The 21,783-nt window shown below is 36.7% G+C and overlaps 1 pseudogene; it reads right to left on the minus strand.

Annotated features, from left to right (window-relative positions):
* Window positions 1–21,387, minus strand: part of LOC122749702 — a 327,223-nt pseudogene extending 305,836 nt beyond the window's left edge.
* Between the last annotated feature and the right edge of the window lie 396 nt (window positions 21,388–21,783).

Here is a 21,783-nt window from a genome sequence, read left to right on the forward strand (position 1 = left end):
AGGTTGAAAAAGAAGTGAACGTTTGACAAATAAGCATTTTAGTGATGCTGCAAACAACCCCTGCAGTCAAAAGCACCATCCCCTAAGTGCTAAGTTATGGAAACTTTCCAGGCAGTTTCAAAACTAAACAAAAAAGTAATAGGCTTCATGATTATTTTGAAAGCATGCCTTTAAGTTGGAACAAGATCATGTTTCAAAATATTAAACCCACTTCATGAGTTTCCATTCATACGTATACTAAGAACTGGAGACATTCTAAGTTTATTCAACTCCAAACGATGTTCTTTAGATGAATTGTTATTTCCCCAAACCTCCCTGAAGATCCCCTCCAAGACACATGAAAACAGCCCCTAAAAGTTAACTCCAAATATACTAATCATTTTTCAGTCATGCCTGACTCTTCATGACCCCATTTGGGGTTTTCTTAACAAAGATACTGGAGTGGCTGGGCATTTCCTTCTCTAGCTCACTTTACACATGAGGAAACGGAGACAAATAGGGTTAGGTGACTTGCCCATATCTAGTAAGTATCTGAGGTTGAAATTGAACTCGGGTCTTCCTGACTTCTGGCCCAACACTTTATCCACTGAGCCATCTAACTTCCCCCTTGTAAAAAAAAATACATACATATATGTATATGTGTGTGTGTATATATATATATATATATATATATACACATACGTACATATATCTGTGATTGTGTAAAATATGTTTATATAAAGATATATAATGTATAAAACATAAATACATTTGCATACATATATAGATTTCTATCGATGATGATGATGGAGGAGGAGGAGAAAAAGGAGTCAGTATCCCACAGTCTATAGAGATCTGGTTTTAGAGTCAGAAAAACATGGGTGCAAACTTCACATCTGACATATATTTGTTGAATGATGCTAGATAAGTCATTTAACATCTCATCTCAATGCCATAAGAACTATCCCTTCCCCTACTCGAGACTAAAAGTCACAGAGAAAGTAACAATCTTCAAAGGTTGTGGAAATTTCTTGGTTAGTTACTTATACTAATTGGATCACATATGCTAGAAAATATTATTATGATTGTTATTGTTGTTTCTGTTGTTGTTCTCATTCTGTTCTTATCTTTTTTTATAGAATTAAATAGAAATGGTCCTAAGACAAGTTACTATCCTGATATTACTCTTTTACTTTTAATGGTCATGGACTATTGTGTAGCTGGATAAAACGATTGTTTCTTTTACTTGCATAAAAAATATTAGATTCTAATCTCACTCTCTAAAGGCTAAATGAAGGAATATTTGGCATGATGTGAACCCCAACCTGGTCCCAGGGGAATTTGATCTTCTCAACTAGGCCTCTTTATTTTGAAAGTTTTCCATGTCATAAAGCTTGAAAATGATGAATATTTGGTATGACAACATCTATTTAAAATGTTGCCTTGAGTTTTTATGGATTGACATTATGTCTGGAAAATTGTGGGCAATAATTCATTCTAAGATAATGTCTGATTCTAGGATAGTTTATTGATTGAGTTTTCTGGGATATTTTGAGGTCTGTGTTTATAGTGTGGGAAATTGTCATCTGTCAATCCATTAAAGAAAATGGTTTTTAATGTATAATTCTAGCCATTGAAGTCATAATATGTGGGTCCTAAACTTTTACAATGTGCTGAGTTGTAGTTCATAATCTCTGAGAATGAAGTAGCTAAGTGGCACAAGTGAATAGAATGTTGGGCCTGGAATCAAGAACACCTGAGTTCAAATTTGACTTTAGATACTCAGTAACTGTGGGTCTCTGGGCAAGTCACTTAACCTCTTTCTTCTTCAATTCCCTCAATTATAAAATGAGGATAATGGCACCCACTTTCCAGTATTGTGAGGATCAAATTAAATAATATTTTAAAGCACTTAGATCAGTGCCTAGAACATTGTAACCATTCAATACTTGTTTCTTTCATCCCTTCTTTCTTTCCTTCCTTCCTTTCTTCCTTCCTTTTTCCTTCTTTTCTTACTTCTTGCCAAGTCCAACTCCCCTGGATGCATCACTGATCTCTTTCCCTTTCTCCAGCAGGTTGTCCCAACTATCGTCCACACTCACTCTAATCGTCAATCTCTCCCTATCTACTAACTGCTTCCCTGTTACCTTTGCCCATGGCTCTCCCAGCATTACAAAAAAAAAAACAAACACCTTGATCCTACCATCTTCATCAGTTATTATTCTATATATCTCTTCCTCTTCTCAGTTAAACTCCTCATAAAAAGCCATCTGTTCCAGTTGCATCCTCTTCCTCTACTCTCAGTACTTTCAGCAATCTGTCTTCAGACTTCATCATTAGCTGAAATTGCACTCTCCAATGTTACCAGTAATCTGTACAAATCGAATGTACCAGGGATCTAACAAATCTAATGGCTTTTACTCAATCCTCATTATTATTGAACTTTCTGCAGCACTTTACACTGTTGATCACCTCCTGGATACTCAATCTTCTCTGGGTTTTCATGACTATGCTCGCTCATCATTCTCCTATCTGTCTGAGCATGCCTTCTCAGTCTTCTTTCTCAGTCTTTATCCCTATCACTGTCACTAACTATAGTATTTCCTCAGTCTCAGTTCTGGGCTTTCTTCTCTTTTCTATCTCATTTGGCAATTTTATTAGCACTCATAGATTCAATCAAGCAATTATGCAAAGGATTTTCAATTCTATTTTTCCAAATCTAATCTGTTTATTGAATCATAAATTATAAACTGTCTATTGGATACATTGAGCTGGATATCCCATTCAAACTCAGGATGTCCAAAATAGAGTTCATTATCTTTCCACTCAAACCCTCCTTTCTTCTAGACTTTCTTATTATTTATAATAGTCCAATAATTTCAAATTGTTTCCCAGAATAGTTGTATCCATTCAAAATTCTACCAATAGTACATCTACATGCTTTCTTCCCATAGCCCTACCAACATTTATCATTTTCCATTTTTGTCAACTTTGCCACACTGAAGAGTATGAGGCAAAACATCAAAATATTTTAGTTGGCATTTTTTAATTAGTAGTGATTTGGAGCATTTTCTCATATGTCTAGAGGTCTTTATCTGAGAAACTTGCTGCAAAGATTTTTCCCCAATTAGTTGATTACCTTTTAATCTTAGCTTTACTATATTTGTGCAAAAATGCTTAAATTTCATGTCATCAGAATTATCCATTTTATATTCTGTTCTCCTAATTTTTTGTTTTGGCCCACAAACTATTCTCCTAACTCGAAACCTGAAAGATAATTTAAATTTGAAATATTAGACTATTAGAGAAAAAACAATATTATAGAGATTGACACAGTAGGTAGAGTGTTGGACTTGGAGTCAGAAAGACCTGAGTTGGAAGTCTACATCAGATATTGACTAGCTTCCTGACCTTCAAAAAGTTATTTAACATGCATCAGCTTCAAATTCCTCATCTGTAAAAAAATGGTGATAATATTAGCATTTACTTCATAAGACTCTTCTAAGGATCAAATGAGATATGTACAGTCCTTTGAAAAATTAAATCATTTTATAAATGTAAGATACTATTTTTTCTAAATTTCTAAATTTCCTCTAAAAATCTCTCTTTTCCCACCTCTTTCTCTTTTTTACCCACCTTTCCCCACATTGGAAAATTTAAAATATAAACAAAACCTTTATAAGAATATGCATAATCAAACAAAGAAAATTTTCCTACTAACAGTATCAAAAAATAACAAAACATGTTTCAAATTGCATCAAATCTACCATCTCTTTGTACGAAGAAGGGTAGCGTGGATTTTCTAGAATTGTAATTGGTCACTGCATTGATCGGAGTTTAGTCTTTCACTGTTGTTTGTCTTTAAAAGACTGCTGTTATTTATTTATGGAAAGGAGAACAGTTTATGACCAAAGAAGAGATAAAGAATATTATGAAATGCAAAATGAATTATTTTGATTACATTAAATTAAAAAAGTTTTGTACAAACAGAAGCAATACATCCAAAATTAGAATGGAGGCAGAAAGATGGGAAATAATTTTTATAGCCAGTATTTATGACAAAGGTCTCATTTCTAAAATATATCAGGAACTAAATCAAATTTATAAGAATCCAAGTCATTCCCCAATTGAGAAATGGTCAAAGGATATGAACAGGCAGTTTTCTCATGAAGAAATCAAAGCTCTGTTGCCATATAAAAAAAGGTTTTAAATCACTATTGATTAGAGAAATGCAAATTAAAACAACTCTGAGGTAGTACCTCACACCTATCAGATTGGCTAACATGTCAAAAAATGAAAATAATAAATGTTGGAGAAGCTGTGGAAAAATTGGAACACATGCATTGTTGGTGAAGCTGTGAACTGATCCAACCATTTTGGAGAGCAATTTGGAATTATGCCTAAAGGTCTATAAAACTGTGCATACTCTTTGACCCAGCAATACCAATATTAGGTCTTTTTCCCAAAGAGATCATACAAAAGGGAAAAGGACCCACATGTACAAAAATATTTATAGCTGCTCTTTTTGTGGTGGCAAGGATTTGGAAATTGAGGGGATGCCCATCAATTGGAGAATGGCTGAACAAGTTGTGGTATATGTATGTAATGGAATACTATTGTGCTATAAGAAACGATGAGCAGACAGATTTCAGAGAAACCTGGAAGTACTTACATGAACTGATGCTGTGTGAGATGAGCAGAACCAGAAGAACATTGTACACAGTATCAACAACATTGTGTTTTGATCAACTGTGATGGACTTGACTCTTCTCAGCAATAAAATGGTCCAAAATAGTTCCAAAGGACTCATGATAGAAAATGCTCTCCAAACCCAGAAAAAAAAGAACTATGGAATCTAGATGCAGATTGAACTATACTATTTCTATTTTTTGGGGTTTTTTTCTTTTTTGAGGTTTTTCCTTTTTGCTCTGATTCTTCTAGCACAATATGACTAATGCAGAAATATGTTTAATGTGATTGTATATACATATAACCTATATTGGATTGCTTGCTGTCTTGGAGAGGGGGGAGGGAGGGGAGGAAAGGAGAAAAATTTGAAACTAGAAATCTTATAAAAACAAATGTTGAAAACTATCTCTACATGTAACTGGAAATAATAAAATACTGTTATTAAAAAAGACTGCTGTTATTATAGAAATTGTTCTCCTGGTTCTTCTCTCTTGGTTCTGCATCAGTTCATACAGGTCTTCCCAGATTTCTCTGGAGCCATCCCCTTCATCATTTCTTACAACACAAATATCATTATATTGATATACCATATTTTGTTGCTATTCCTTGATTGATGGATGCCCCCATAGTTTTTAGTCATCTTCTACCCCCAAAAGAAGAAGGCATCATTATTAAAGGCCATTCTTGCATACAGTTCTCAATTTCTATTTTTTCAATGGAAATGTTCGTGTTTGTTGATGTTTTTCAAAATGATAGTAAAAAATTTGATTTAATTTAAAAAGAAAAAATTTTATCAAGTTTCCATTGGAGAAAAATCTGGCAATGGGGGTTTCCCAGTAATTTATGCACAAAGATTCATAAAGCAATTTAAAATAGTGACTTGAGAGCTTACCAAATCAAGAATATCATGAAACCCTGTTGTCCAGTAATTTCAGGCTTTCTTTCATGTCTTTACAGCTCCAAAAGTCCCTGCTATGCATCACCCTGGTGGCCATTCCCTGACTTTGTTGTTGTCCCCATCATGATATAAATGATAGGTTCAGCTTAATGTTATTATTACCACTACTATTACTTTAAATGTTCATCTATTCCAGCCGGGTTCATAAAAGAAATGGTCCTGAGACAAGTATCCTATTATCAATTCATATTCATTGTACTGTAGACTATTAGGCAGGTGAATAAAATAGCAACTTTTAAAATTGAATAAAAATGCATCAGAATGTCAGGTCGTCTTCTGTAGTCTTGGAGCCTACCTCCTCCAAAAAGCTATACCTGACCTCTTATCCCCAGTGGTTAATGTTTTCTTCCTACTTAAAATTAGTTTGCTTCCCTCTATGTGAATATTATCTGCCTTGCATTAGAAGGTGAAGCCAGGAACTATTATTTCTTAATGTTTGCATCCCCAGAATTGATTATGATACCTTGCAAAAAATTAGTATTTCATAAATGTTTGTTTGGTTGATACAGAAAAGTCACATATTTTCTCCCTAAATAATGGTTGATTTGAGATTGTCAGGTTCTAAAATGTATCACACTAGTGACAGCCTAAGGAAAATGTGCCAAATGCTACAAAACATTGATTTTTCTTAATAGTTTTGTACATGGGATTTGTTAGGCAAGTCCCTTGATCTTGTTTGGAAAGTGACCAAATGAACTTGAAATCATATCCATCAATGGTAACGATTTTCCTATGTCCTACATCGGGACTGAAAACTGCAGGGCTTGTTTTGAGACAAGGAGCTGATTGCATGAATGGCAGGAAGTCAAAAGAGTGATGAATTAGGTTTCAATGAGGCATAAATGGAAAATGTGTCATGTGACCTTGAAGAATAATGGAGCCCCTAAGCCAGACATAGCATCACCATTGACATATACACATGCTTTCTCGTTTGTCTCCCAACTGTAAGTCAAGTACCAAGCACAACACTATACACCTCCCCCATGGGAGATCAATCATTGCTCACTGAGCATTTGACAGGTCCTTTCTTTTCAGCACCTATGAAAGATTACAGATCACCAAATTCTTGATGTTTCCTAAAATGACATCAAGGAACTGAAAAAAGCTTACATTAAGGTCAGCCCAACCTCCTGACAAAGAGAAGGTACAAGTTCAGGTTTCTACCTAAATAATGTCTGTATTCTTCCTCTGCCCCAATATTAGCATATATGACTTTGAAGGCTGTTTTGATTACAGAATATAAAAGGTTATGTCAGTGAATTCCTGCGTTGAGAACAGATTGTAACTCTTCCATAGTGATTTGAGCCCCACACAGACTTATTTGTAATGATGCCAGGAGCAAAACTCAGAAATAATTTCCTACCTGCATGCCAGAGTCTATTTGATAATGGCATCTAAGAAATGCAAGCCACTTTAAACAATTTGTCTCCAATAGAACTAGAAGCAGATACCACATGATACTACTAGCCAAGAAATGAACACAGCAAACACTGGACCTAAAAGTGGTCATCTGTGTTCTTCCACTTGTCCCAAATAAAAGTTGTCTCCCCAAATTACCCAGGGACAAAGTCCTGGAGACCTACATTTAAATATCTGTTGTTTCAATTGATTCTGCTATAAATACAAGGTCTCACCCTTCCCCTAAATGATTTTTGAGAATATTGTTGTGTTTAGGTTATGGTTTTTTTTTTGTTTTGTTGGGTTTTGTTTTTTTTTTTTTTTTGAGAGAAAGCTTCATATGGAGCTACAAAAATTTTTAAACTTAATATTTTCACTAAATTAAGTCTACAAAATTTTAAGGAAGCTTCCATTTTGAAAGCAATTTTGTCATGTAAAAGACATGAAGAATGAACAGCAAGAACTTTCAGTATCTCTCAAAGTTGATGATTTATTTAAAAGCAATCCACTAGGTCACACTGCATTATCTGTCTTGTCTTTATGTATGTCATTTGGTGTTTTTTTTCAGATTTCAATGTTTTTTTAAAAAATCAAGGAAAAGAAAGACACAAAGCAAGCAAGAAAGCCAATCAGTTGGTATCTTCATGAGGGGATTTTACAAGCGGGCTTTAGGAGAATCAAGCAATGCTTCCGGCATTAGATGCAATCCTGGGTCACAAGTCAGCACACTCCTTAGCAACAGGTCCTGTGATGGCTGAACCTTTCATCTCGCCTTTATTGTTTACTATAACCCCTGCATTGTCTTCAAAGTATAGGAACACACCATCTTTTCTCTGATATGACTTCTGTTGCCTTATTATCACTGCTGGATGAACCTTCTTCCGGAGCTCTGGTTTCCCCTTTTTGACTGTGACTATTACCATGTCACCCACACCAGCTGCAGGAAGCCTGTTCAATCTTCCCTTAATTCCCTTAACAGAGATGATGTACAGGTTCTTGGCACCTGTATTATCAGCACAATTGATGACAGCTCCCACTGGGAGACCCAATGAAATTCAGAACTTGGCTCCAGGAGACCATTTGCTTTTACCAACATGTTTTGTTTAAAAAAAAAAAAGTATCCTGGAGCAACTGTTTTAGTTTTATCAGTTGTTTGTCTTTCATTCTCATAGAGGATAGTGACATCAGTGTGATGTCATGACTTGCACTGAATTGGATTTAAGTGAGGGAGGGCTGTGTAAGGTCACCAGCCTCCCTCTTTCTTCCAGAGCCATCTAGGTCCACTGGCAAGATATGCATCAGTTTGAGTGGAGGTGGCCCTGGATATTTAAGGCAATTAGGGTTAAGTGACTTGTCCAGGGTCACACAGCTAGTTAGTGTCTGAGATGAGATTTGAACTCAGGTCCTCTTGACTCCAAGGCCAGTGCTCTCTCCACTGCGCCACCTAGCTGCCCCAATCAATCAACTTAAAAAATAAAGGAGCTTGCATCTTTTTGTGTAAAGGTTAAGAGAATGAGTCTTAATTTCATCTTATTATTCATATTATTTTAATATCTTAATTGGATGATTTAGATATAGCATTTATGGCTTACATGATCTATAAATAAATCAAATTTGGTGAGTTTGATTTGCTTAATGTGGGAAAGTAGCAACGAAATTCTGGACTCAAAGGATTTGGGTTTGAATATGTGAGATACTTTTCAGCTCCAAATCAGTCCTATGTATTTGACACCCCCAACTATTACAGTAGTTTAACCCTTGGAGAAACCTCCAAAAATAAACTATTGCTTGAAAAGTCTCTTTTAAGTGTATAGACATGCAATGCCTTAGATTCTTCTTAGTTCTTTTTTCCTTGCTTGTTTTCAGCATAACCGATTGGCACACTTGAAGTTGATGTTCCAGAGTTTCACCATGGAATTGTTCAAAGGGCTGTCAACAAATCAAGTCTAGAAGCTAAGGAAACATGCCAGGATTAAAAGAGTCTGCTAGAAAAACATTAGAAAAGTGAAGCTATCTTTCAATAAGAGGATATTAGTTCTGAAAAATTTGAGTAGAGTACCCAAAAAAGCATGTCGATAAAATCAAAATAGTGTTGTATTTGGGGTCAAAGGACCTGACTTTAAATCTCAAACCTTCTACTTAACTCTGTGACATTGGAAAAATGATAACCTCCCTGGGCTTTAATTTACTCATTTGAAAAGTGAGGGATGGGGCAGCTAGGTGGTGCAGTGGTTATAGCACCGGCCCTGGATTCAGGAGGACCTGGGTTCAAATCCAGCCTCAGACACTTGACACTTATTAGCTGTGTGACCCTGGGCAAGTCACTTAACCCTCATTGCCGCCCCCCCCCCAAAAAATGTGAGGGGTGGGGTTAAATTAAATGGCCTCTGAGATATTTTTAAATCCAAATCTATAAACCTATGATTATTTTCTAATCAGATTTAAAGTCATAATAACTTTAAACTAAGCAGCATAATTAACAATGAAGAGGGAAGATGAGACCTCTTTACTATTAATGATTGAGGCACAATTCAGGTCACTGGAAACATTTGGGTAAAGAAAATAGCGATTGTGGTATTGTATCTGTGGATAGTTAAGTACTAGGAGGAGAAGCTGGGGAGTGAGCAGATATTTTTCTTGGGAATTACTTCAGTCTTTGACTAAGTAGGCAGACAAGTGATGTCAGTGGATGCGTGTAGATTTAATGGTCCTCAATATTTCCCTTCTCTGCCACAGCTCAATCCTAACTTCTCTTTCTCTTTTCATTGGTTGCCCTTAGACTTCTGGTCCTTAGGTTAGTCCTACATCACCCTATCCTTGCTCTCCATTTTCAGACCTTTTTAATATCTCTCTGATTCTTGAATAGCTCCTTCCTTTTATATAAATTCCTTAAAACTTAACCAAGTCGGGGGCAGCTAGGTGGCTCAGTGGATAAAGCACCGGCCCTGGATTCAGGAGGACCTGAGTTCAGATGTGGTCTCAGACACTTGACAATAGCTGTGTGACCTTGGGCAAGTCACTTAACCCTCATTGCCCTGCAAAAAATAAAAAAAACTTAATCAAGTCTCTCTCATAATGACTTTGATGGATTCAAAGATGTACACAGGCCCTATTCACCCCTGGTTTGGATTGATTGAGTCAATCTAGAAGTGTTCTTACTAACAGAGACAATTATGGACTTCACTATAAAAACAAATAAGAATAAGAATTTGAAGAGGCAAAAAGGCTTCAGGAATTGAGGATAGAAGAGAAGAAAGTGACAAAAAAGAAAAGGGGAATAAGGAAGACCACTGAATACTTGGAACTAAGTAATAGATGTGAGACTCTTTCCACAAAATAGCTGAACCCTTTAAGGAGTTGGCAGCTGTTAGATTTCCCAGGAATGATAATGTGGATCCATAGTTTACATGATAGAACCATTTTTTTTCTTCCAAGAAAACAAAAGGAGTAGAAGTAGTTGATGACTTCCTAGTGAGCAATAATGAGGCAGCTACATTAACAAAAAAGAGGGATATATCCTCTGATGACACATATCCAGGACATATCAAAAGCACTGAACAGTCCAATAAGAACTAGGTCCAGAGCATTAAAATGCATAAGGAATCCTAAGGACATCCAAAATTTGGTATTTTAAGCTCTTTGGGGAAAAATATGAGGCTCAATAAATGGATAGAAGTACTACTTAGAACAGATGAGATGAGGATACCATGTCAGAGAAAAGGCAGAATTTCTTAACTATGATTCTGGCTTTGTTTTTTCAGGGATGAGGATATTCATTGAGCTGAAAAGGACAAACAAAATTGGTAAATGGGAAGATAGCTGAGAACACCTTTCATGAGTTAAAGTCACCAGGTCCCAACAAACTACATCAAGGACTGTTGAAAGAAGTAATATATATGATTTATCTGATATAGTCAGCGATCTCAAAAAAAAAAAAAAAAGATAGCAAATAGGAAAGATTCCACAGGATTATATAATGAATGTTGTACTGATTTCTAAAAAAAGAAAGAGAGAAAAGAGAATAAGGTATGTTATCTACAGGCCCATGAGTTCAACTTTGACTTTTTGCAAAATTCTAGAATATAGTATTAAAGGAATAATTAATAAGTTATCTATCAAAGAAGTAGTGATCACAAAAGCGGTCCACTAGAGGCAGACATAACAGTTCAGGGTATTTCTCATACTTCTCATAATTGAGATGCTAAGAAGAGTATACAAAAATAGAGAAAGAGGTGAGTAAATAGACATCAAATAAAAGTGATGAAGTGGACAAAAAAAAAAGGTTTATACACACACACATAAACAGTTTGGTTTGGTAACATATCAAACAACAGGAAAACAAGGGCAGATGGGTAGTTTAAGAGGAAATATAATACCAGAAAGAGAATAGTCACAACCAAAACAAACTTTCCAATCCTAAATGAAACGATTAGCAGGGGAAAGAAGAAAAAAACAAAGAACTAGAATCGAAAAGGGTGTCCTAGCTTGTCACTTAGAACAATTTTGGAATGGGTGAATAAATTGTAATACATGAATGTAGTGGGAAATGATTGGATTGTAAGAAATAATGAAAAACACAATTTCAGAGAATTCTGGGTAGCATGAACTGCCATGGAGTGAAGCAAGCAAAACCAGAAGAATAGTTTATACCAGGATAGCAACATTGTAAAGAAAAACAATTTTGAAAGACTTAAGAATTCTGATAAATGCAATGACCAATCATGTTTCCAAAGAATGCATAATAAAAGCACATTACCCATTTTCTGAGAGAGAGGTGATATAAAAAAGGTACAGAAAGAGATATATTTTGGACATAGCTACTTTGTGGATTTGTTTTATTTGAATACTTACTACAAGGGCTTTTTTTCCTCTCTACTTTTTTAATTGGAGAGGGAGACAGTCAGAGTGTGGGGGGTTAGTGGTAATAATGAAGAGAAGAGGACTATTGTAATGTTTTTAAATGAACTCCAAAAATGCCCAGAAGAGAGCAGAAGGAAGTTCAGGAGTACAAACTTAAAGAGTAATGTGTAGAATTTATTATACATTATCTTTAAAAAGCAAGTGGTATAAAATTAAGATTTGTGTTTACATATTGTTATTGGTCTTCAGTTGTGCCTGACTCTCTGTGACTCTATGTGGGGTTTTCTTGGAATGATTTGCCATTTCTTTCTCCAGCTCATTTTATAGATGAGGAGCTGAGGCAAACAGGGTTAAGAGACATTCCCAGCATCACACAGATAGTAAGTGTTTGAGACCAGATTGAAATTCAGAAAAATGAGTCTTACTGACCCCCAGCCTGGCACTCTATCCACTGAGCCACCTAGCTGCCCCTTGTTTTCATATAGAATCTTCTTTTTATGTGTTGCCATATGTATGGAAATATTATTTTTTGGCATTTAAATTTAAATTTTTAAAAATTATTTTTTAAAAAAATCTTATGAATCAATTAAGTTGTCTAACTAAAAAAGCAAAATATTTCAAATCATTCTTAGGAGTTCAAGTGAATGCTTGCCCTTCTGAAGTTACAAATCTCAGAATGCCAATCAGTCCTCAAACCCCTAATGTATGTGTGTGTTTGTATGTGTGTCTGTGTGTGTGTAGAAAGCATTGTTTTATATATAACTATATAGTTTATGCATGTATATGTATATGTGTATATATGTGTGTGTGTATATAAACATATATATATGTATGTGTGTATATATATCTATATATACACATAGTGTGTGTTGTATGTAAAAACCAGTCTCTAGACCATTTTTGCTCACATCCCACTGTTCTTTGCCACAAAGAATCAAGGCAGACTGAACATCAATGTGGCAAAAAAGAAACTTATATACCATTATCCTAGCCTTGGGATTCCTCTATTTGCTCTTCTCCTCCTTCTTAACTTTTTTTTCTTTACTTCCCCAAAACATATAGGAAAAGACTACTCGGCCTTGCCCCATATTTGGTCTATTGTGACTAAACTTGAAAAAACAAACAAGGTAGAAGCTGAGAAATGTAGAAATGTCAGGGCTGGGGAGGATTTGCAAAACTCTTTGAGACCCACTGATTTAGAATTTACCTTGTTTCTCACTTTGGCTTTTTCACCCACCTTGCCCTACTTTCATGAACATCTCTATATTCTTTGAGGGTACTTAGCTCTCTATACCTACTCAGCACTTTTCTTTCCTCTCATTAAAAAAACCTGTCTATAAGTTTTTCTTATTTCATTCTTTTCTCAACCAACCATCGTTCTTGCTTTTACACTTCAACCCTCCTTAGCATTACTTACCATGATGCATTCCCAGATCACTCTCTTAGAATGTGAACCCCTTGAGGGGAGGAATTATTTCACTTGTCTTTGTATCTCCAGAGCAAAGTATAGTACTTAACACATCATATGTGCTTCATAAAAGCTGGCTTGATTGATTGATTTGTTTATACTTCTGCTGCGACACATCTCCAGTCTCCCTTACATCTTAGTTGCTTGAGTATACATCTTCCTGCTCCTTCCACACAAAACACATACATACACACACACACACACACACACACACACACACACACACACAGAGGCACACACCAGTATGTAAACCCCTTGAGAACAAAAACTGACTTTTTTTAATGATCTTTTTTAATCTTTTTATCCCTTAATCATCTTTTTAAATCATCTTATCCTACAAAAGAACTAGATTAATACTTTGTATGTGATATTTCTAGGTGGCCAGGTGGCACAAGGGATAGAGCACTGGACCTGAAGTCAGGAAGACCTGAATTCAAATCCAGCCTCAGACAGTTACTTAGCTGTGTGACCCTAAGCAAGTCACTTAAACTATGTTTGCTATAATCCCCTATAGAGACAAATGGTAAAACATACCAGTATTTTTACTGAGAAAACTTCATATAGGGTCACAAAAAGTTGGAAATGGTTGAACAACAACATTGCAGTAGTTCTGCAATTAATGTATGGTGAATGAGATTGTTTCAGTAACTCAAGTGGATAGGCATTATAGCAAAGTGTATGGAGAATTTTTCCAACTAGGAATCATCAAGATCTGGATACAAGTCCAGCTTCTGAAAATTACTAACTGGGGAACCTCCCCCCCAAGTCTCTTAACCTCTCAATGCTTCCAAACAATTCCCTAAAGCTATAAATTGCAGAGCAGGTACCCATCTGCATTGGGAAAGGTTTTTTTCTTTCATGGACAGTTCCCAACACCAGTGAAATCACACCCAGATTAAAAAATAAAATTAAAAACAAAATGAAATAAAAAGGAAGACCAAAGCCATTTCCTTAATACACTTCTCAATAAAGGACAAGATTTAGGAGAACTTTGAACATTAAGATATTACCTAAAAAGTAAAGCAGAATTTTAATTTTTTTGAGGGAAAAAAGGCAGAAAAAGTGAAATAAAGGAAATTAGGAAAACAGGAGGGGAACATTCTCTCAAATGTTTGTTTCTGCACTTACAGCAATGCATTCTGCAACTGAAGGATAATTTTCCCAGCATTTCAAGATGTTTACTATTAGTCAAGTCAATACCAATCGGAAGAAAGGGGGAGAAACATGTTAACAATATCCTTCCCAAATTCAGTTATATTTTCAATTAGACAAAAAGAAATAAAAGAATCAAATTTCTTTTTACAGGAATGGGGGAGGGGGAAAGAAACCAGCAAGAGAGTACTATGAGACAGAATAAAAATATCCCAGCACTAGCACACATGGTGAAGAGGTGGCGTGGGAGAAAGCTAGAGAAAGGAATTTGCATGACCTCACCATCATCACCCCCTAAAATAGCCTGCAGAGATAGAATGATTAACACCTTTTACCACACGTGTGTGTACAGATGTACAGCAGGTAGCAGTAACTCAATAAATCATTCCCTGCCTATCAGAGCCTTCATTCAAAAGTCTTACTGAAGAGACCAGATCTTTTCACTTAGAGCTTTAATTTCCTCTTTTGTAAATTTAAAAAAAAAAAACTTTCCCCACTATATCTCTAGGTATTTCGTCTATCGTCCTGTTTCTATTTTATCTTCTTGCACCTAGTAAATATCCTAAATCATCTGTACAAAAGAAGTACTGCTTTAGGTAAATGACTTAACCTCACAGGCAAAAGGATAGTTTGACCATTAAAAGAATAAAGGCGGGGGGGTGGGGGGGTGGGGGGGTGGGGGGGGTGGGGGGGGCAGCTAAGTGGCACAGTGGATAGAGCACCGGCCCTGGATTCAGGAGAACCTGAGTTCAAAGCCGGCTTCAGACACTTGACACTTACTAGCTGGGTGACTCTGGGCAAGTCACTTAACCCTCATTGCCCTGAAAAAACAAAACAAAAACAAACAAAAAAAAGAATAAGGGATTCAGATCTTTATTGGTCCAAAACAAAGACAAATAAAAAAAAACTATGCAGTAATCAGTCAATTAAAATATAAGTTCCTACTATGTGCAATGTACTTTTCAACAGCAGGGAGGGGCAATATGAAGGTTAAATAACAATACAGGATTTTGAGAAAATTGAAGGACAATAGAAGAGGTGTCAAAAAGTGGAGGAATTGTACAGACTAGAATTGTCATTAGAGTTTGGAGAATTGCAGGCGATAGCTTCTGATGGGGCTGGTCACTAAGATGGAGGAATCTTTTGAGCTAGATCATGAAAGATGAATGACATTTATCTGGGCAGAGAGAAGAGGGGGAAAGCATTCTAGGGGATGGAATAGCATGAGAGAAAGCACAGTAGCAGTCAGAAAATATACTTAGAGCACTTTACAAACCTTAGAGTACTATTTATAAAAGTGAGTTAGCAGGGCAGCTAGATGGCACAGTGGATAAAGCACCAGCCCTGGATTCAGGAGGACCTCAGTTCAAATCTCAACTCAGACACTTGACAGTAGCTGTGTGACCCTGGGCAAGTCACTTAACCCTCATTGCTCCACAAAAAAAAAGAAGAAAGAAAAAAAATGAGTTAGTAGTAGCCATTCCACCTCTAGCACATGGTTCCCATGAATAGTTTCATAAGTAGAGATTTCAGAGGTCAACTAGGCTAACCCCAGGGGTGTGCTAGTTAGTACACATTTAACAAACAATTCAGGGAAGGAGGGTGAAGGGGGATATATACAGGATACACTTTTAAGTTTCTTGTTGTTCAGGCCTTTCCAGTCATGTCCCACTCTTTGTGATCTCATTTGGGGTTTTCTTGGCAAAGATACTGGAATGGTTTGTCATTTCCTTCTCCAACTCATTGCACAGATGAGGAACTGAGGCAAACAGGATTGTGGCTTGCCCAGCGTCACACAGCTAGCAAGTGTCTGAGGCCAGGTTTGAACTCAGGAAGATGAGTCTTCCTCACTCCAGACTCATTATTCTATCTGCTGCAGCACCTTTTAAGTTTAATCAGCCTTATTAGCATTTTCTGCATGACTTAGTCAAGTCTAGACAATCCAAAATTTAAAAAAAGAAATCAATCAATCAATCACTGATTACCAATTTCTGAGGTGTAAATGCTCACCATGAAAATGAAATAATTAACTCTCCAGTTTGAGCTGGCTCTAGCACAACCCTGTCTAACCCTTTTTTTTTAATAGATGAAGAGGCCCAGAGAAGTTAAGTGAATTATCCACGGTCACACAGATAGCCAAGCTAGCTTTTCTGACTCTAAGTATGGCATTCAGTTCCAATGTGTCACAACTTGCTTGGTTTTCCAAAGACTGGTCAAATAAGGCCATGCAACAATAGTCACACTTGGTGCTAGGAGACGTTAAGGCTGATAATTCCCATAGTTCATCCAAACATTGCCATAACTGAAAAGAACATGGTGTTTTTTCAACAGTACAATGGTCAAGGATAATACCCAGTCAAAGAAATTATAGAAAAGAGATTTCCTTTTTGCCACATCTAGCTCCATCTCTTTGAGTAAACAAAGAAAAAACATGAAATGATGGGAACTCATTCTCCAAGGATGAGTGATTTTTCTTTCAGAAAGAATGAGATTTTTTTAGTACTCTAATTTTTGAGAGGAATAAGGAATAAAAAGGACAATACAATGTGTTTAAGAGCAACATAGTCAAGTGAAAAGAAAACAGTCTCCCTTTTTGGGGTCCAGACTCATGATTTCAGTGGATGTAAGGAACTTCCTGTATGGAAACTCTCTCCACCAATACAGATTCACAACTCCCCTATAATTCAGAGTCCTAGAGAAATGCTTGAGAGACTGGATAATTAAGTGACTTTCCTTGTTGACAAAGCTAGTATGTGTCAGAGATAGGACTTGAGCCTAGGTATTTTTTACCTTGGGGACTGACTTTAGATTACTGCTAAGTAAAGTTAACAAGGCTCTCCCATATAGGCTTTCAGCGACACCCCTCATTTCACTCTTTTTGTTTTGGTTTTGTTTTTGGTTTTTTTGCAGGGCAATGGGGGTTAAGTGACTTGCCCAGGGTCACACAGCTAGTAAGTGTCAAGTGTCTAAGGCCGGATTTGAACTCAGGTACTCCTGAATCCAGGGCCAGCACTTTAACCACTGCGACATCTAGCTGCCCCCCATCTCACTCTTTTTAGGGAAGCCTCCTTATTTAAAGACTATTTTGATCCTATTATCTAAAGCTAGAGAGATCTAGGTAAGCAAATACCACACTGAAAAGAAAGAAATGTTGCCCAAGGATGGGGATGTTGCTCCTTATTGTTCAGTGCTGTGCAACTCTTCATGATTCCATCTGGGGTTTTCTTGGCAAAAATCTGTAGAAAAGGGGAGGGGGAGGGAGAAAAATCTGAAATCGGAAGGCTTGTATAAACAAAAGTTGAGAACTATCTTTACATATAACGGGAAAAAATAAAATATTTTATTAATTTTTAAAAATCTGTAGAAAAATCAATAGATGAAGAAACTGAGGCAGAATGAAGTGACTTGCCCAGGGTCACACAGCTAGTATGTGTCTGAGGCCAGATTTGAACTCAGGATGAGTCTTTCTGATTCCAGGCCCAGGATTCTCTCCACTGAATCACCTAGCTGCTTTCAGGAAGGTACAGAAGTGAAATGAAGGGAGGTAAAAGTAAGGAAACAGAATTAGCTAAAACCCAGTCTCTTTTACATCTAGTTCTATGCCAGAATTCATAGTGATCTGCAGGGCAAAATAAAAAGTACTGATGCAGCATTATCTTATTCTCCCACATCTGGCTCCATCAACCTGTCAGCACCTATTCAGGTGAGCCACTGGCCACCATTAACACTACTGCCACTCCTTCGTCCCCCAAGTCCTCCAAAAATTGTAGTTGGCTTTGCAGCTAGAAAATAATTACGTAACCATACTCCCAGAAATACTGGTCCTCAATCACTAGTACAAGAAAATATAGTCCTGGCAATCAGATTTACAAATTTAGAAGTTCTAGAGAAAATATGTTTCCTTCCTGTCATTCAGAGTTGGAGGATAATGGATATAGAACATTGTTGCATGTATTTTTGAGCTTGTTTGATGTGTTGGTAAGTTTTCTTAAAATTCTTTTCAACCCCTCTTTCCTTTTTTCTTTCTTTCTTTCTTTCTTTTTTTTTGGTGAGGCAATGGGGGTTAAGTGACTTGCCCAGGGTCACACAGCTAGTAAGTGTCAAGTGTCTAAGGCCGGATTTGAACTCAGGTCCTCCTGAATCCAGGGCTGGTGTTCTATCCACTGTGCCACCTAGCTGCCCCTCTTTTTATTCTTTCTTACTAAAGATGGCTCTGTGGTTAGGGAAAAGGAGAGAAATATTCCTACAAATGAAGTTGAAGTTAACATAAAAAATATCTTTTTTTTTAACTTAGAAGATCTGAGTATTATCAATTAAACGATAATAGCTCATATATAAGTACAATGTACTTTACAGAGATACATGAAAAGAGCAGGATGTCACATGACGGAGAGAAATAATGGACTAAAGAGATTAGAATTTGAGATACTAGTTTTGAAACCTTAGGAAAATTATTTGCCCTCTTTGGGGCTTTGTTTCTTCATCTGTAAAATGGTGATAGTGCTATTTATATAATTTACCTCACAGGATTATTGTGAGGAAAGTGCTTCGTAAATCTTATAATAAAAGGCTTATCTGAATGCAACTTCTAATTATTCACCTGGCATTTCTAAAGCAAGGTAAAATGTCTAAATGTATAAATCTGACTCCTCAGACCACTTGTCTTGGATTTTTAAGTCCAATATTTCTCAAACTGAGGACTAGATTCCTTTCTCCTCCCAGTTCCCCTCTCTTCCCTTCCTAGCACAACTTTTTATCTGAATTAGTCACAGAACATAATCCAAGAGGTGAATGAATGAGAGCCATGGGTACCCAGAAAGGTGCTTGTTGTTTGCAACAATAGTGAAGTATCAACTCCATAAAAGGCATAAAGCAATGGTGTCAAACTCACACGGAAACATGGGTCACTAATCCATACATAAGGATCCCTGCCGGCTGCATATCATCTTAGTTTTAAAATATTATATTACCTATATCTTATTTTATTTTTATTTATTTTGTTAGCTATTTCCAGATTACATTTCAATCTGGTTTGGGCCAAATTTGAGTGTATGGTAGGCCGCACGTAGTCTATGGGTCACAAATTCAACATCTCTGTTATAGATACATCTCTTCTACCCCCTTGAGGTCTTCCCTCAGTTCTCTCTTCATATTCTCAAAGCTCAAAACAAATTATTTCATGTAGTGCCCCTCCTGGATTCACTCCCTGATCTCCACCCACAGGAGCAAGTTGAGTCCCCAGAGAATGTCTAATTATTGCTCTCCTTGGGAATCTAAAGGTAATCCTGAAGGGTTGGCTAATACTATCACTCACAAACCCCTATATGTGGTATACTCTCCTCTATATCAATTAGCTACTTTTTTTTATCAATTAGCTTTTCAAAAAGTACTGAGAAAAATACAGACTCTTACTTCTACTTATGCTTGGCCCCAGGGAAGAACTAATTCAAACTTAAAGCATAAATCTATTAAGGCCCTAATACAGAGAACAATTGTGGACAAGGGGTACCTCCCACCCCTGGGAATCATTTCTTTCTTAGTGGAGTCTTTATCAAATTCACTTCCGGATTTTGCATAAGTAGTAAATGAGTCCATCTTTTACTCATCTGTGCTTACTCCCCAAAGGACTCCTTTGGGGCTTCCACCAACTTCAGGATCCCTATTATTGATAGTTCAGATGGTTATGATGGATGTCATCCTCTCATTAGTCTCTTGGTCATTCCTATCTGAGAAAACTCATTCACCTAACATCAGGAAAGAAGAAACACAGAAACAGAAGAAACAGAGGTGGCAAGCATTCAAGGACACCTGGCGACCCTTGAGTTATAGTGCCTGCCAGCCCTTCCCTGGTAGCTTGTGAGAATTCTTCCTACTAAAATGCACCCCCCCCCCAAAGAAAACTATAGATCTTCTCCTTGAACCTTTGAACCCAGCCTTTGCTGAGTCACTAGTTCCATTGGCCTTTCAGCCAACCTGAAGACTTTTTATCATCATATAATCACTTTTGGCTTCTCAGACACTCATGTCTAGGAAGTAACTCCCCAAAGATCCATGTTTCAGATTGGCAGCAGGCAGAGAATATTTTGTATGCATTTCATAACCCAACAGGAAGAGAAAAACCATACATGCTCTAAGGACTACCTCCCCAATAACACTTTTCAGCCAATCCCCCACAACCCTTATTTTTATTGCTATATTTTGGTTTTATATCTCATTCATTTTTTTAATATAGCCTGCCCCATTCTCCTCCCTAGTGAGCCTTCCCTTCTAATAAAGAATCTTAAATCAGAGGAAAAACAGTTGAGCAAATGCAATCAACATTTAGACTGTAACTAACAGCACATGCATTATTCTACACCAATAGCCCCCTCCCCCCCACCTCTGCAAAGGAAGAAGGGAAGTGAATTTTCTTAATTCTTTACTGGCTAAGCCAAGCTTTAAAATTAGTTGTGATCTGAGGGAAGAAAATAGCACTAGAGTTTTATACAGTTGCTAGGTTGTTCAACCACAAGAATAGGACTCTCATGGGGTGGGGTTGAAAGGTTGGAAGCAGAGGGAAGAAGGATAATATTTTGGCATTGGTAGTACCAGGTGCTCTCTGGGGGAAGCAATCACATGAGAAAACTTGAAAACCTCTGCTTTCAGATTTTATTTACCACCCCACCAAACGCACCAAAGTTTAGCTATTCTATTTCTAGTCACTCTATTTCTAGACTGAAAGAACTAAGCAAATTTTAGAGTATTATACACTTTTACAGGGAAAAGAAAAGATTACCTAAAAATAGGCTCCTCTTTGCCAAGAACTGCTTCCAATTACAGATCCCAGTTTGTCTTACCTGCCCCATTTCCCTCGATCCTGTTTTTGTTACTGCCTATCCCTCTTACTGCACCAGATTTATGGGGTATAGTGGAAATTCGCTGATATGTACAAAACAATTTGAGCTCCTCAAAAAGAAAGTCTTCTTTAAATATAAATAAGGTGCCAAACATTTGAAAGTCATTTCCACCAAAACCATAGTCAAGATTTGCTAATTCTTCTATTTTTAATATGAGTTCTGTACCCTTATGTTTTGTGGAAGATAATTCCAAGGCATGTGATGTTTCACCATATGAGTTTCAAAATCAGGAACATGAAGCTTGTTTTATCTGAATCTCCATTCTTTCCTATTTTTACTGACAACACCTGTCATTCCAAAAGAAAAAGGTTTCTGCTCTTCCCCCAAAAAAGCTAAGAACTTTAATTCAAACTCCCAATAGTGTACAACTTTAATGAATCAAT

Source organism: Dromiciops gliroides, chromosome 3, assembly GCF_019393635.1.
Source record: "Dromiciops gliroides isolate mDroGli1 chromosome 3, mDroGli1.pri, whole genome shotgun sequence".
Taxonomy (NCBI): Eukaryota; Metazoa; Chordata; class Mammalia; order Microbiotheria; family Microbiotheriidae; genus Dromiciops; species Dromiciops gliroides.